The following is a 14,964-nucleotide window of genomic DNA, read 5'->3' on the forward strand; positions in this document are numbered from 1 at the left end:
TATACAGATTTCAAGAGCAAGGTTAGTTTGAATACAGAAAAATAGATCTAATTCTGTAAAGATTTATGATACAATTGTGTCACCCTGGCCTGGATGCCACAAGTGTAATTAAAGCTGTGTCTGAGAGCAAGGGGGAGGTTCTCTAGTCAGGGGAACATTAGCATGCAATGCCTCCTGTCTCAGGCCAGTAGGGGGAGCTGGCTGCCCCTATAAAAGCTGGTACTGGGGGCAGGGTTAGAGAGAACTTGAAGGCCTGTCTCAGGACTGAGACTTGTCCCAGAGCAGAGCAGGGACAGACAGTTGTATTGCACCTAAGAGGAAGTGTGGCAGGAGGAGAGCCACAAGCCAGAGACAAGAGGCGAAGTGAGCCTGTCTTGGCAGATAAAGGACTTAATCTACCAGACTTTGGTGTCTGAGGCTGGGAGGATTCCACATCCTACTGCAGATAACCAGTCCGCAGGGGACTGTATATTCCTTGGCCTAAGAAACCTGGAGGCCCTGCCACAACAGAAGGGACCAGCAAAGCCGTACAAGGCTGGGAGCAGAAAGGAACCCACGTCGCAGGTCATACAGGCGAGAATACACGGAAAGCTCGGAAACGTGGGCTGTTACCCTATAAGGAGGAGATAGCCAGAAGGAGCGCAGAAAGCACGGTAGGCCTACACCCTCACCCTGACCAGGGCCAATTTCCCCATTGCTCTCAGACATCCAGGTCCCCTCCTAGCCGGGACTGTTTATGGGTCAGTTTACCTGTTTTAGTAAAGATCCTGGACTGCAACCTGTTGTCTGTGTGCTCCTTCGCGCCTCCAGCACTACCGGTACCGGGACTCTCACCACCATCACTCCCACCATCCATTATACTGCCCTGGGGCCGCACTCTTCCCGTGGGGAGTCACACTACCCTAGCTGCACACCTCATCAGCCCCAGCGGTCTGCATGCAGCGGCGGTTCCTAATAACATAATCAATAGCGCATAACGGACTACCACTGGCCTGACCACCCTGAGCCACGGAACCGGGTTGCCACTACTACTCCCATCGTTCCCCTATTGCCCGGATCCGAGTGCCCCACGGCCCAGGGGGCGAGTCAGCTTTGGCGTAGTCGGCAGGATTGAAACCAACCCGCCACAAACGGGTATTGCGTGCCTGAAAGAGACTTTGCACTTACCTGAAAAGAGGTTTCCCGCCATCAGACGCCATCTTGGACCGTTTCCCGCCGTCTTCTGCCGTCTTCCCGCCATCCGCAGCTGCTTCCCGCCATCGGACGCCATCTTCAGGACGCCGCGCGGGAAGAAGAGGGGCGTGGACGTCAAAACCGCGCGAAATCCGAAGCTCCGCCCCACGCACCGACGCTGCGCAAGGTCCTGGAAGGGAGAGAGAGCGACGCTGACGTCACCAGGACGCGACGCAAGGTCCTCGTCCATAGCAGCAGCAGCGGAGCCGCGGCCTACAGAAGAGGATCGTCGGAAGGTAGGCCACGCTTAACTAGGGGGGAGAAAGATGTCGGACACAGAGGCGCCCACTACCACCAACGCAGCTGCAGCAGCGGTGATGCCCTTTTCCCTGCCCTACATCCCTGGAGCGGCCTGGCTGCCCAAGTACTCAGGGGAGCCCCATGCCCTAACTGACTTTAAGGAAAGGCTGTACAGTTTGTTCCAGGTTTACCCCCTGACAGAGGAACAGAAGGTCAGCATACTAACAGGGTAGTTAACTGGCGCAGCCCAGAGGGAGGTAAAATCATGGCCCACTGAGGAGAAAAGAACTGTGAAGGGTATTCTGGCCCGGCTGCGGGGTACCTTTGACACACGTACCTCCGCTGAGATTAAAATGAGGTTCTATGGATATAAGCAGCGGGCACAGGACAGCATCAGAGACTATGCCCTAAATCTGCAGGAAGCCTTGAGGGCTATTCAACAAACTGACCCTGGCAGTGTGCAGGAAACGGATAAGCTACTAACAGAACAATTCATAGAAGGTCTGCTGTCTAGCGCCCACAGGGCCCAATTGCGCCTCATGTTCTTTCAGAACCCCGACCTGACCTTTGCCCAATTTAAGGACAGGGCCATAAGGGTGCTCCGTGAATCTGCAACCAGTGGCGCTATAAACCCCTGGCGCCCTGCTCTCACCTACCACCAGGAGGCAGCGCCCTCCTCTATGGACCCCGTGGGGGCTGATGCACAGGCCCTGAACCAAGCCCCGTCGAAAGACCTGCACCACCAAGTCCAGGAGCTGACCAGGAGCGTCGCGGCGTTGACCAGGACCGTCCAGGCGTTGCAAGTGGACCCGTCAAGACCCATCGAGCTGGCTTCAAGTCCGGAGGATGTCCCGTGGCGTCGACAGAGGAGGATCCCGTCGTTCCAAGGGAGGCCCACAGACCGCTACGCAGAGGATGGACAGCCCATTTGCCGTCGATGCAACCAGCCCGGACACATTTCCAGGTACTGTAATTTAAACGGGTCCAACCTGGGGCAGAGGGCCAACCCCCAGGCATAAGATCACCAGGCCCTTATAATTGGCGTGATAAGTACGTTGGGGGGCGCCCGGTTTTACCCGTGGTGCTGGACGGTATCCCCATGAGCGCCTTGCTGGATACTGGGTCACAAGTAACCACTATCCCTTATGCACTTTTTAAGCAGTATTGGACTGATGCTGATATCACACGGTATCCAGACAGTAACTTGAGCATCATCGCCAGTAATGGCTTACCCGTGCCGCAGATGGGGTTCAAGGAGATGACCATTAAAATTGGTAAAGTTGAACTACCGGCACAGGGAGTGATTATTGTGGACATTGACCGACGTGAAAGTCACCCTAAAATAACTGTGGGTACTAACGTGATTGAAAATTGTCTTTCAGAGGTAATTGTAATTCTACAACAGGTGGCGGTGAATGCTAGTTCCAGCCAACAGAGAGTCCTCAACAAAGAGATAAAAGCCCTGATGAGACGGCAGCAGGTAGAACTGTCTGGTGGTGAGATCGGTAGCGTAAGACTCAGTGATCCATTCCCCATTTCCATGCCTCCCAAAAGTGAAATGATGATCTGGTGTCGGACTGCAATCGGGTTGAGAGGTAGAGACTACCAAGCCATGGTAGAACCCGTGTACTCAGACAGCAGGCCCACCATTTTGACAGCCCGGGGGGTGGTTGATGTCCGTCATGGGAGGGTGCCCGTCCGCATCCTCAACATTGGGGAGAGGGAAGTACACTTACCCAGGTACGCTACACTCGCCAAACTGTTTGTTGTCGAACACAAAGCTATCAGGGCCGTGGAACCCTTGCCTCCATCTCCTCAGGCGGAGGGTAATGGCTCCCAGAAACAAAAGGAGGACTGGTGCCAGAAACTCCACGTGGGTGCTGACTCCACTCCCCTGCACCAAAAACAAGGAGTCTACCGGGTGGTACAGGAGTACGAGAGAGTCTGAAGTAAGCACCCGCTAGACTTCGGCAGAGTAAAGGGGATAGAACACCACATCCCCACAGGGAGCCACCCACCAATAAAAGAGAGGCACAGACCTGTACCCCCTGCACATTATCAGAACGCAAAGGGCATGCTAAGAGAGATGAAAGAAGCTGGGGTCATTAGAGACAGCTGTAGCCCCTGGGCAGCCCCCCTGGTTCTGGTCAAAAAAGAAAGACGGCACCATGAGAATGTGCGTGGACTATAGACAAATCAACCGTATCACCCACAAAGACGCATATCCGCTGCCTAGAATAGAGGAGTCTTTAGCCGCACTAAAATCAGCTAACTTCTTTTCTACTTTGGACCTTACTAGTGGGTACTGGCAGGTTCCTGTGGCAGAGGCTGACAAGGAGAAGACCGCCTTCACCACCCCGATGGGACTGAGTAAGTTCAACTGTATGCCCTTCGGGCTCTGCAACGCACCAGGGACCTTCCAGCGGCTGATGGAATGCTGTCTAGGGCACCGAAACTTCGAGACGGTCCTCCTTTACCTGGACGACGTGATCGTCTATTCGAAGACCTACGAGGACCATCTAAAGCACCTTGCCGAGGTGTTCGAAGCCCTGGCAGGCTACGGCCTGAAGGTGAAACCATCGAAGTGTCACCTGCTGAAACCAAGGGTCCAGTACCTAGGGCACGTGGTAAGCGCGGAAGGAGTGGCCCCCGACCCTGACAAGGTCACAGCAATCAAGAGCTGGCCAAGCCCCTCGAACATCAAAGAGGTGAGACAGTTTCTCGGGTTGGTAGGCTACTACCGAAGGTTCATCCCCGGGTTCACTAAGATGGCAGCTCCTATGCAGGACCTCCTGATCGGACAGTCTAAGTCCAGAAGTCAAAAGCCACCCTTCAAGTGGGATAAACCGGAAGAGGAGTCCTTCCGCCAGTTGAAGATGGCCCTCACGGGGGATGAGATCCTGGCCTACCCTGATTATGAGGAGTACCAGAAAAATAACCAACTGCCGTTGGAAAAAAGGGTATGTAAACTAACTAACAAACCAAGGAGCAGAAAAAATACCCATTAAAAAATAACTTTTAATGTAACATTTAAAAATGTGTACTAAATAGTACAGTTAGGACAAACTACATATATTGAGATGAGATACTAGATAGTAAGGGGATGGTGGGGACAGTCATATAACAATCAAAAATTGACCCTGAATAACCCTGGTAGAGGAGCTCTCCCTACCTAGCAACGGAGTGATATCACCCTAAGGGTTAAGATGGTGCCCCCCCTACACAATAGCTGTCCCTCACCCAACCCTCAATATCCCTACTCAGACATATACACACAAATGACCAGTGATTTTCAAATTGGCGAACTAAATATATATCGGACACACAATAATTATGTCAATAGGGATACTAAATACATACACAGAAAATAGATAGGATCGCCTAGAAAAATAAAGGCAATCCTTAAAAGACAATAGCCAATTACAACATATACTGGTCAACCATTATATAGCTTCAAAAATGTATAGCAATGGACTTATTCTTATACAAAGGACTTATACAGAGCTTTCTGAGGTTTTTGCTGTTAGACAAATGTCCCCTTCAGACCCCAGAACAATATATATATATAGCTGTGTGGACCAGGTCCAAAAAATGTTCGCAGCAAAACATATTCAATACATCAGGTGCCCTTAATAGCAGTTCCTTTAGGCAGGTATAAGATCACCAGCAGGTAAACATATCCCTCAAATATAATCCCAACCTAAAAAGGATCAAAAAAAGAAAAAAAATGAAAAAAAAGGAGAAATGTCCCAAATAGTCTCAGTAGTTTCAAAAAATTATATATAACAATGGACTTATCTTGTTCAGATCCTTCTGAGGTTCCGGCTGATCTTCCTGTAGAAAAGATCCCTTCAGACACAAAAGATTTATAGCTGTAGGAGCCCGGTCCAGAAGATAATCCCAGCAACAAAATATAAGCAGGTTGCTTCAGAGGCACACCAGAAGTCTTTAGTAATGGTCCCTCAGGCAGGTGTAGAATCAGGTTTACTTCAAAAACACACCAGAAGTCCTTAATAATGGTCCCTCAGGCAGATATAGAATTATCAGCAAATAAGATATATTTAAATATGGTCCCAAAATCGTCAACGGATCAAAAAGTCCTTTCAGAGTAGTCTCATAGTCCCTACGCGTTTCACCCCCCCCTCCTTAATGCGGGGCTCATCAGGGGACAAAATCGTACTAGAGGAGAAAAAGTGCACCGATAATAAGTGCTACCAAGTTAGAGTTCAGTCACATATAAACTAGGCAGGACCCTATATTTATACCTCCCTCCACGTGCTAACACGCCGTGGGATTAGACCCACCTGTAGTTAGTTACATACTCGCCATGATTTTGGAACGCAAGCTGCGCTCCACGATCCCCCCTTCCTTCCTTCCTCACGCGTGATCAGTTCCGGTAGTTACGTCAGACGTCATTTCCGCTTGCGTAAGTACCGATCTAGACTGGAGAAGTTACGCAAACTGCGTACTGATTAACTTCATAGTGGAAGACTCGCAGCCACGGTCAACTAACGTCAAAACTGACAACGCATAGAACCATCACACGGGGGGGAGGGACCATAATAAGGTATGAGGGTATAATAAGAATCCCCATAAGAGGCCATATATAAATAAATTTAGGCTGATAGGGGGGCCATATATAATTAAATTTAGGCTAATAAATACATATAAAAATATATTGTATCCCTATGTCATAATAATGAGTACACTAGGCAAACTTTCATGTATAAGCAACAGTGTTATGATACAATAAAAGAGGGAGAAAAAAACAATTTTTTAGAGATGATGTAAAATATGCTAATTGCCCTGTCAACCATAGGTAGAAAATCAGAGCTGCCCATAAAGATATACCTGGGCAGCAGAATCCATTAGCAATCAATCAGGATTGTCCCAAACATAGGCCAGTATCCATTTTTTAAATACTGGAACATAATGATATATATATAAATCCTTAATCCGGAGAAAGAGACTGATATTGATTTTTGAATAAAGGCTAATAAAGTAGAAAATAATAGAAAAGGCTAGACAAAACTAGAAAAATTCAGCTGTTCGTTAATGCCCCCAGTCAAAAGCCACCCTTCAAGTGGGATAAACCGGAAGAGGAGTCCTTCCGCCAGTTGAAGATGGCCCTCACGGGGGATGAGATCCTGGCCTACCCTGATTATGGTCAGCCTTTTATTCTCCACACGGATGCCAGTAATCTGGGACTGGGAGCTGTACTGTCCCAAAACCAACAGGGCAGAGAAAGGGTGATCGCGTACGCCAGCCGGAAGCTGAGGAACCCGGAGAATTACAGCTCCTTCAAGCTAGAATTCTTGGCTGTGGTGTGGGCCGTGACTGAACGCTTCAAGCATTACCTGGCCTCCGCAGAGTTCACCGTGTACACGGACAACAACCCGTTGACACACCTGGACAATGCAAGACTGGGTGCCCTAGAACAGCGGTGGATGGCCCGTCTCTCCAACTATGACTTCGTGATCAAGTACCGGGCCGGCAAAACCAATGCCAACGCAGACGCCCTGTCGAGGATGCCTCACTTACCTGAAGGTGACGAAGACCCAGAAGAGCTGGAGGAGGTAGAACTCCCCGCGTTTCACCGGTATGGAGCCGCTCAATACTCCCACCGCGTGAAAGAGGAGGATCTAACAACCGTGATGATCAATCCCCTACCTCACCACAGCTGGGCCGAGACCCAAGTTAGTGACCCTGCCATCCGTCTGGTGAAAGAACTGCTGACCCAGGAAGACGCCCGCATGGATCCGGATGCTCCAGAGGAAGCCAAGCAGCTGTGGAAGGAGAAGAGCAAGCTGTTCCTCTACGAAGGCAAGTTGTGCAGAAGGATTGTCAACCACCGGACGCACGAGCTGACCTGGCAAGTCGTGGTTCCAAGGCGGGATGCAGCTATGGTCCTGGGAGCTTACCATGACAGAGCGGGACACTTCGGTTGGAAGAAACTGGAGTTCCTGCTAAGAGGAAGGTTCTTTTGGGTCGGCATGAGGGGAGCTGTAGAAAAATGGTGCAGAGACTGTGGCCCTTGTCACCTAAGGAGGAAGGACCGCACCAGCCAGAAGACACCCTTGAGGCCCATCGTCACCACGCAGCCTCTTGAGCTGGTAGCTCTGGACCACGTCAAATTGGCTCCAAGCCGGTCTGGATACATCTATGCCCTGACAATCGTGGACCACTATTCCCGTTTTCTAGTGGTGGTCCCGGAAAAGGACTTGACAGCCCAAACAGCGGCCAGAGCCTTCCAGCAATATTTCTGCCGTCCACACGGGTATCTGGAACAGGTCCTGACAGACCAGGGTCCAGCGTTCGAGGCTGAAATCTTCCAGGAGTTCTGCAACCTCTATGGCTGTAAGAAGATTCGGACAACGCCTTACCATCCACAAACCAACGGGATGTGTGAGAAGATGAACAACATAGTCATTGATCTCCTGAAGACGTTGCCCCTGGAGGAACGCAGCCTGTGGCCAGAAAAACTGCCGGACCTGATTGTATAAGTCTATCACATCCCGGTGAATGCTACCAACTGCACTCCGGCTTACCTGATGCGAGCCAGACCGGGTAAGCTGCCCGTAGACCTGGAGATGGGAGTCCTAACACCTGAGGACACCTCCCCGGACGCAGACTGGGATACGGAAAGGCAACTGCAGTACAAGAAGGTACAGGAGATTGTGGAGAAGAGCCTGGCCCAGGTGAGAGAGAGGCAAGAAAAACTCTTCAACCAACACGCCCCTGCTGGTCCCCTAGAACCTGGTGAGCAAGTCCTAAAGTGAAAAAGAAAGCTACATAAGTTGGACGACCAGTGGGAAAGGGAACCCTACACCGTACTGCAGTCTGACCACGACAACCCAAAGGTGTGCGTTATCACCAAGGACGGAGGAGAAACCACTAGTGTCGTCTCCAGGGACCACCTCAAAAGATGCCCCGAGCAACTCCGTAGTGCAGAAGAGGATCAGAGTGACCTTGAACCCGCAGAGGACAAGGAAGAAATGATCAGCACCGTTCTCGGAGAGTTCCCTCAGTCCTGGACTCGCATAAATGATGCCATAGTGGTACCCGTCCTGCATTTCCTGCAACCGGCACAGCAACAACCAACACCAGAGCCGGAAGGTGAAGAGGAGCGAGCAGTTCCAGAGGCAGAAGAGCCTGTACCAGCAGCCCAGGAGAGTCAACCCTCTGCTGACAGTGAGCCTGCCATGCCTGCGGTAAGCCAAAGGACCTGCAGACAGCTGCCTGCCCTACCTGTACACCCAGCTGGTAGCTGTACCCCTAACGCTAGTGGGGAAAGCCAGGTTGGTCCACCACCAGACAGTGGGTTAAGGAGGTCAACCAGGAGCACAAAGGGGCAGATACCCGCTCGCTGGAGAATATAGAGTGCACTAAAGTTGTAAATAACCCTGTTACCAAATGTTGAAATGTTTGCCAAGTTACCTGCGTGATTATTAATAGCGTGTTTCAGTTTCTTGCAGTTACCGTAAGGACTCAAAGGTTATGGACTTTTTATAACCGGGACCTTGTATGGACTGCGTTCGGAGCCTAACCAAGGAATGAACTAAGACTGTAAAGGACTTGGGGTAGGACAGACCCCCACCTGGTTGAGGCTCCCCGTTGTATTGGTGATATGGACACCCGGTCACAGGCCACACTGTGACCTTAAGAACTCAATCTGTGCGTCGTTTGTCTATTAATGTTTTATGGTTATGCACATTGTCTTTGTTTATTGTTTAGTCCCGGAGTACTAAATTTCACTAGGGGGGAATGTGTCACCCTGGCCTGGATGCCACAAGTGTAATTAAAGCTGTGTCTGAGAGCAAGGGGGAGGTTCTCTAGTCAGGGGAACATTAGCATGCAATGCCTCCTGTCTCAGGCCAGTAGGGGGAGCAGGCTGCCCCTATAAAAGCTGGTACTGGGGGCAGGGTTAGAGAGAACTTGAAGGCCTGTCTCAGGACTGAGACTTGTCCCAGAGCAGAGCAGGGACAGACAGTTGTATTGCACCTAAGAGGAAGTGTGGCAGGAGGAGAGCCACAAGCCAGAGACAAGAGGCGAAGTGAGCCTGTCTTGGCAGATAAAGGACTTAATCTACCAGACTTTGGTGTCTGAGGCTGGGAGGATTCCACATCCTACTGCAGATAACCAGTCCGCAGGGGACTGTATATTCCTTGGCCTAAGAAGCCTGGAGGCCCTGCCACAACAGAAGGGACCAGCAAAGCCGTACAAGGCTGGGAACAGAAAGGAACCCACGTCGCAGGCCATACAGGCGAGAATACACGGAAAGCTCGGAAACGTGGGCTGTTACCCTATAAGGAGGAGATAGCCAGAAGGAGCGCAGAAAGCACGGTAGGCCTACACCCTCACCCTGACCAGGGCCAATTTCCCCATTGCTCTCAGACATCCAGATCCCCTCCTAGCCGGGACTGTTTATGGGTCAGTTTACCTGTTTTAGTAAAGACCCTGGACTGCAACCTGTTGTCTGTGTGCTCCTTCGCGCCTCCAGCACTACCGGTACTGGGACTCTCACCACCATCACTCCCACCATCCATTATACTGCCCTGGGGCCGCACTCTTCCCGTGGGGAGTCACACTACCCTAGCTGCACACCTCATCAGCCCCAGCGGTCTGCATGCAGCGGCGGTTTCTAATAACCGCAATCCATGGGTGGCGTAGTCGGACATAATCAATAGCGCATAACGGACTACCACTGGCCTGACCACCCTGAGCCACGGAACCGGGTTGCCACTACTACTCCCATCGTTCCCCTATTGCCCGGATCCGAGTGCCCCACGGCCCAGGGGGCGAGTCACAATGATCTCAGAATTCCAGTTCTATATCAGTTGATATCCGCTCTATGCGGCTTCATACCAGAATGGTCCAGATGTTCCTCGATCCAGCGCTTGTTGCCCTGGTAGTTGAATATTCCCCCTCCAGTCAGTGAGAACAGGATGTTATACCTGGGGGAACACGACATATACGGGGCATTTATCTACTTGTTCATTTGCTTACTTTGTGCTGTTTTGCTCTATAAATTTGGTAGAAAAAGGATAGAAATGCAATATTTTCTTCTGCGTGGGGTAAGGCAGACACTTTTTTTTTGCTTCTTTTACCCGTTGGATAACATTCTGCAGCAGGAATGTAACCTTGGAATCTGAAAGATGCAGAAAGTTCTGATAAAAGTTCTCACCTGCCCCAACTCCAGAGAGTGAAAAAGACGAATCATCTCCAGAAGAACCAAAACCCGCACCAAACGCCAGAAACTGGGAAAAACACAGGATAGATACAGTGGCTTGCAAAAGTCCCTTGGCTTTTTACCTATTTTCTTACATTACAACCTGTGTGTAAATATTGTTGTAATCTGATTTGTGTGTGATGCATCAGCACTAAATAGTCTACGTTTGTGAAGTGAGAAAAATATAGGAATAAATTAAATTTTTGGGATCAAATAACTAAAAATTGGCATGTGCATATGTATTCACCCTTTTGAAAGAAGCTTCTAAATATTTCTTTTGCAAGCAATTCTCTTCATAAGTCCCATGCTTAGTGACAGGACGTCCACCTGTGTGCAATCTAAGTGTCACATGTCTGTCACTATATACACTTTACCTTTTCTGAAAGGCCACAGAGGCTGCAACACCATTAAGCAAGAGGCACCACAAACCAAACAACACCACGAAGACCAAGGAGATCTCCAAACAACACCATGAAGACCAAGGAGATCTCCAAACAACACTATGAAGACCAAGGAGATCTCCAAACAACACCATGAAGACCAAGGAGATCTCCAAACAACACCATGAAGACCAAGGAGATCTCCAAACAACACCATGAAGACCAAGGAGATCTCCAAACAACACTATGAAGACCAAGGAGATCTCCAAACAACACCATGAAGACCAAGGAGATCTCCAAACAACACCATGAAGACCAAGGAGATCTCCAAACAACACCATGAAGACCAAGGAGATCTCCAAACAACACCATGAAGACCAAGGAGATCTCCAAACAAGTTAGGGACAAAGTTGTTGAGAAGTACAAGTGAGGGTTGGGTTATAAAAAAAATATCCCAATCTCTGATGATCTCTCAGAGCATCATCAAATCCATTATCATCAAATGGAAAGAACATGGTACCACAACAAAGCTGCCAAGAGAGGGCACCCACCAAAACTCAGTATGGGCAAGGAGAGCATTAATCAGAGAGGCAGCACAGAGACCAAAGGTAACTTTGAAAGAGCCTTAGCATTCCCGAGCAGAGACTGGAGTATCTCTCCATACGACCACAATAAGTCACACACTCCATAGAGGTGGCCTTTATGGAAGAGTAGGCAAAAAAAGCCTTTACTTGCACACAAACATTGTAAGGCTTGTTTTAAGTTTGCCAAAATAAATGTGGGAGACTCCCCAAATGTATGGAGGAAGGTGCTGTGGTCAGATAAGACCAATATTTAACTTTTTGGCCACCAAGGTAAGCGCTATGTCTGGCGCGAAACCAAACACAGCTCATCTCTCAAGAACACCATCCCCAGAGTGAAACATGGTGGCGGCAACATCCTGCTCTAGGTATGTTTTTTGGCAGCAGGGAGAGGGAAAATGGTTCAAGTCGAGGGGAAGAAGGATGGTGTGAAATACAGGGATATTCTTGAGCAAAACCTGTTTCAGTCTGTCAGTGATTTGAGACTGGGACGGAAGTTCACCTTCCATCAAGATAATGACCCAAAGCATACTGCTAAAGCAAGACTCAAGTGGTTTAGGGGGAAACGTGTAAATGTTTTGGAGTGCCCGAGTCACAGTCCAGATCTTAATCCAATGGAGAATCTCTGGTCAGACTTGTAGATTGCTGTTCACCAGAGGAAACCATCTAACCTGAAGGATCAGGAGCAGTTTTGCCTTGAGGACTGGGCAAAAATCCCAGTGGCCAGATGTGGAAAGCTCATAGAGACTTATCCAAAGTGACTTGCAGCTGTAATTGCCACAAAAGGAGGCTCCACAAAGTACTGACTTTTGGGGCTGAATATTAATGCACGCTGAAGTTTTCAGTTATTTTGTCCTATTTGTTATTTGCTTCACAGTAAAAAGAAAAACAAATATTCACAGTTATCGGCATGTTCTTTACATGAACTGATACAAACCCTCAAAAAAACAGTGAAGTTCCAGGTTGTGAAGTAGCAGAACACAAAAAATGCCAAGGGGGCTGAATACTTTTGAAGCCACGATAGATAGATAGATAGAGAGATAGAGAGAGAGATAATAGATAAATATAAGATTTTCTTCAACTTACTGGAGCAGCACCAAACGCGTCATAATGTGCAACCACAACAATTGTCTCTGCGGCTTCTCCCGATAATTGTCCCTTTATGAAGGAAAGTCGTTATTTTCTGGCTTTTCTCCTATTTTCAGTCTCCCTTCTATATGTTCTGCGTGTGACCGGCTGACAGATAATCTACCTAATATTTACTGTCAATTTCCGAACTAAAATCTGCACAGCAGATGGATGAGAACCGTCAGGAATCAGCCACTTTGCAGCGGCAACTTGTGAGGCCTCGAAGGGACGGGGGGGCGCTGACCCCGGGTCACATTTGTCCTATAACTGTTGTCATATTGAGAAAGTCATAATGATGAGAAAATGTATAAAATGTGATATCTCCAGAGCGTCACAAATGAGAAAAAATGATCAAAATGTCACAGATGAAAAATGTCACTAATAAGAACAGAGAAGACGACGATGAGTAGAGAACGTGAGAGAACCTTTTGTAGATGAGTTTAGACACGGGCATCATCTGCAGATCACCATCGTGCCAGCTTCTTACCTCCAGGGTCACCATGACGGGGTCTTTCATAGGTTTACTTTGTACCTCACCGGTCGTCATCTGAAAACCGCTTCCCATCACCCTGCCGATCATCACTGGGGACATAAACCGGGAGGAGACATTGAAGTAAAAGTCTATGTTGTGTGTCACACATCAAATGTGATGCTGCCCGAGGATCACTGGCCCCAGCGCAAAATCCAACCCAGGGACCCCACCCCCAAGTCATTAATAGTACCGCAATCCACCCCTAATATATCCATCTTCTAGATCTATGCAGACCTCCACACCATTCACCTTTTGGACCCCGTCCATGTCCTGACTCCATGTTCCTCACTCTTTTCTGCAGCTTCACCTTCCTCTTCTCCCTGCGGTTTTTCTTCCAAATGCTTACAAACAATTAGTCTCGTGCATTATATTGCAACTTTCCTCTACTTAGTACTTGGCAATGAGAAGTATCCTGAATCCCACAGGTCTGGTCAGGCTGGTTAATCAGTGATTAAAAGACCACCGCGTGGGCCAGGAGCTGACATGATAACTAAGGTCTCTACAACACTCCCATGAGATCCACAACAGATCAACATTAACAGGTCATTTTCTGTGGGGACTTATTACTTATACTTGGACCTGCTGAGAAGGAGGAACCCGTAAACTCATTTTCCAATGTTCCTGTATCACACTACATTGTGTAGAGTAGGTTTTATAAGTTTTGCACATATTACTAAGTGTTATGATGTAAACTTCTTGGTCTAAGTAGCAGATGACATCACAAGACTGCACTTTTATCAGCTTCACTCTTGAGTCACTGGCTCTTTAAGAAGAGGATACAATGTATTTATGTTAAGGTAGATTAAGAACTTAAGAAACAATGAGGCTGCAACTCAGGAGATCAGTGGTCCACATGTGGGCACTATATGGCGGTAGTGTTATGGGAGACCCATGCCATGTTTTTCCAAACCTTGATCTGCTCCTGGAGGTCCTCACAGTCTCACCTTCCAAGGCTGATGATGAAGTGAGGGACAGGGAGGCCGCTCTGCTCTCCTCGTACATTTCCAGAAACTCTGGATCCTCCAGGGTGAAGTAGACCAACATGAGCGTCTCATTCCTTAGAATCGCCACCTCTCGCTCCATGAAAAGCTGCGGATGACACAAGATGGATAAGGGTCTTCCTCTCAAGTTGTCCCACTGGTCGGGATCTGAAGCAAAATCAGAATCTTCTCCAGAAGGAAAAAGTTCTCAATTTGTAGTTGTCAGCGCAAAGTAGGAGACTCGGCTGCATGAGAAGGTCTTTAGGACCCCAGCTATTAAATATACAGTGTCCTGCTATTGGGCATGGGGACATTAGGGCACCTGTGTCTGGGTGTGACAGCAATCCCCTATAACTACGCCCCTGGTAGTCCCATAAGATGAACTTCCATCCGTGCCCTGGTGGAATGATCTGCAGGCAATATGGTACCGGGTGAATTTTCATCCAGGGCCTTCAACACCCTTCACAGATATACGGAATACCATAGGTGCCCCACTGGTGGACATAGACAGGAAAGGCCCCTGTGCCAGAATAATATATGGGCCCTGTGCAGTCACAGGTCACCATAATGCACAGTACCACCTGCTTTGGAAGTGGTGGTGGCCACCTTAGCCCTTGGGCCCTTGTGCGGCTGCACAGGTTGCACCAATGATATGTCTGCC

The 14,964-nt window shown here is 48.9% G+C and overlaps 1 pseudogene; it reads right to left on the minus strand.

Moving 5' to 3' along the window:
* LOC141148951 (BOS complex subunit NCLN-like) overlaps positions 1 to 14,964 on the minus strand; it is a 232,840-nt pseudogene that overhangs the window by 23,448 nt on the left and 194,428 nt on the right.

This window comes from Phyllobates terribilis, unplaced genomic scaffold, assembly GCF_046119375.1.
Source record: "Phyllobates terribilis strain yellow unplaced genomic scaffold, ASM4611937v1 Scaffold_1__5_contigs__length_1240528914, whole genome shotgun sequence".
Classification (NCBI taxonomy): domain Eukaryota; kingdom Metazoa; phylum Chordata; class Amphibia; order Anura; family Dendrobatidae; genus Phyllobates; species Phyllobates terribilis.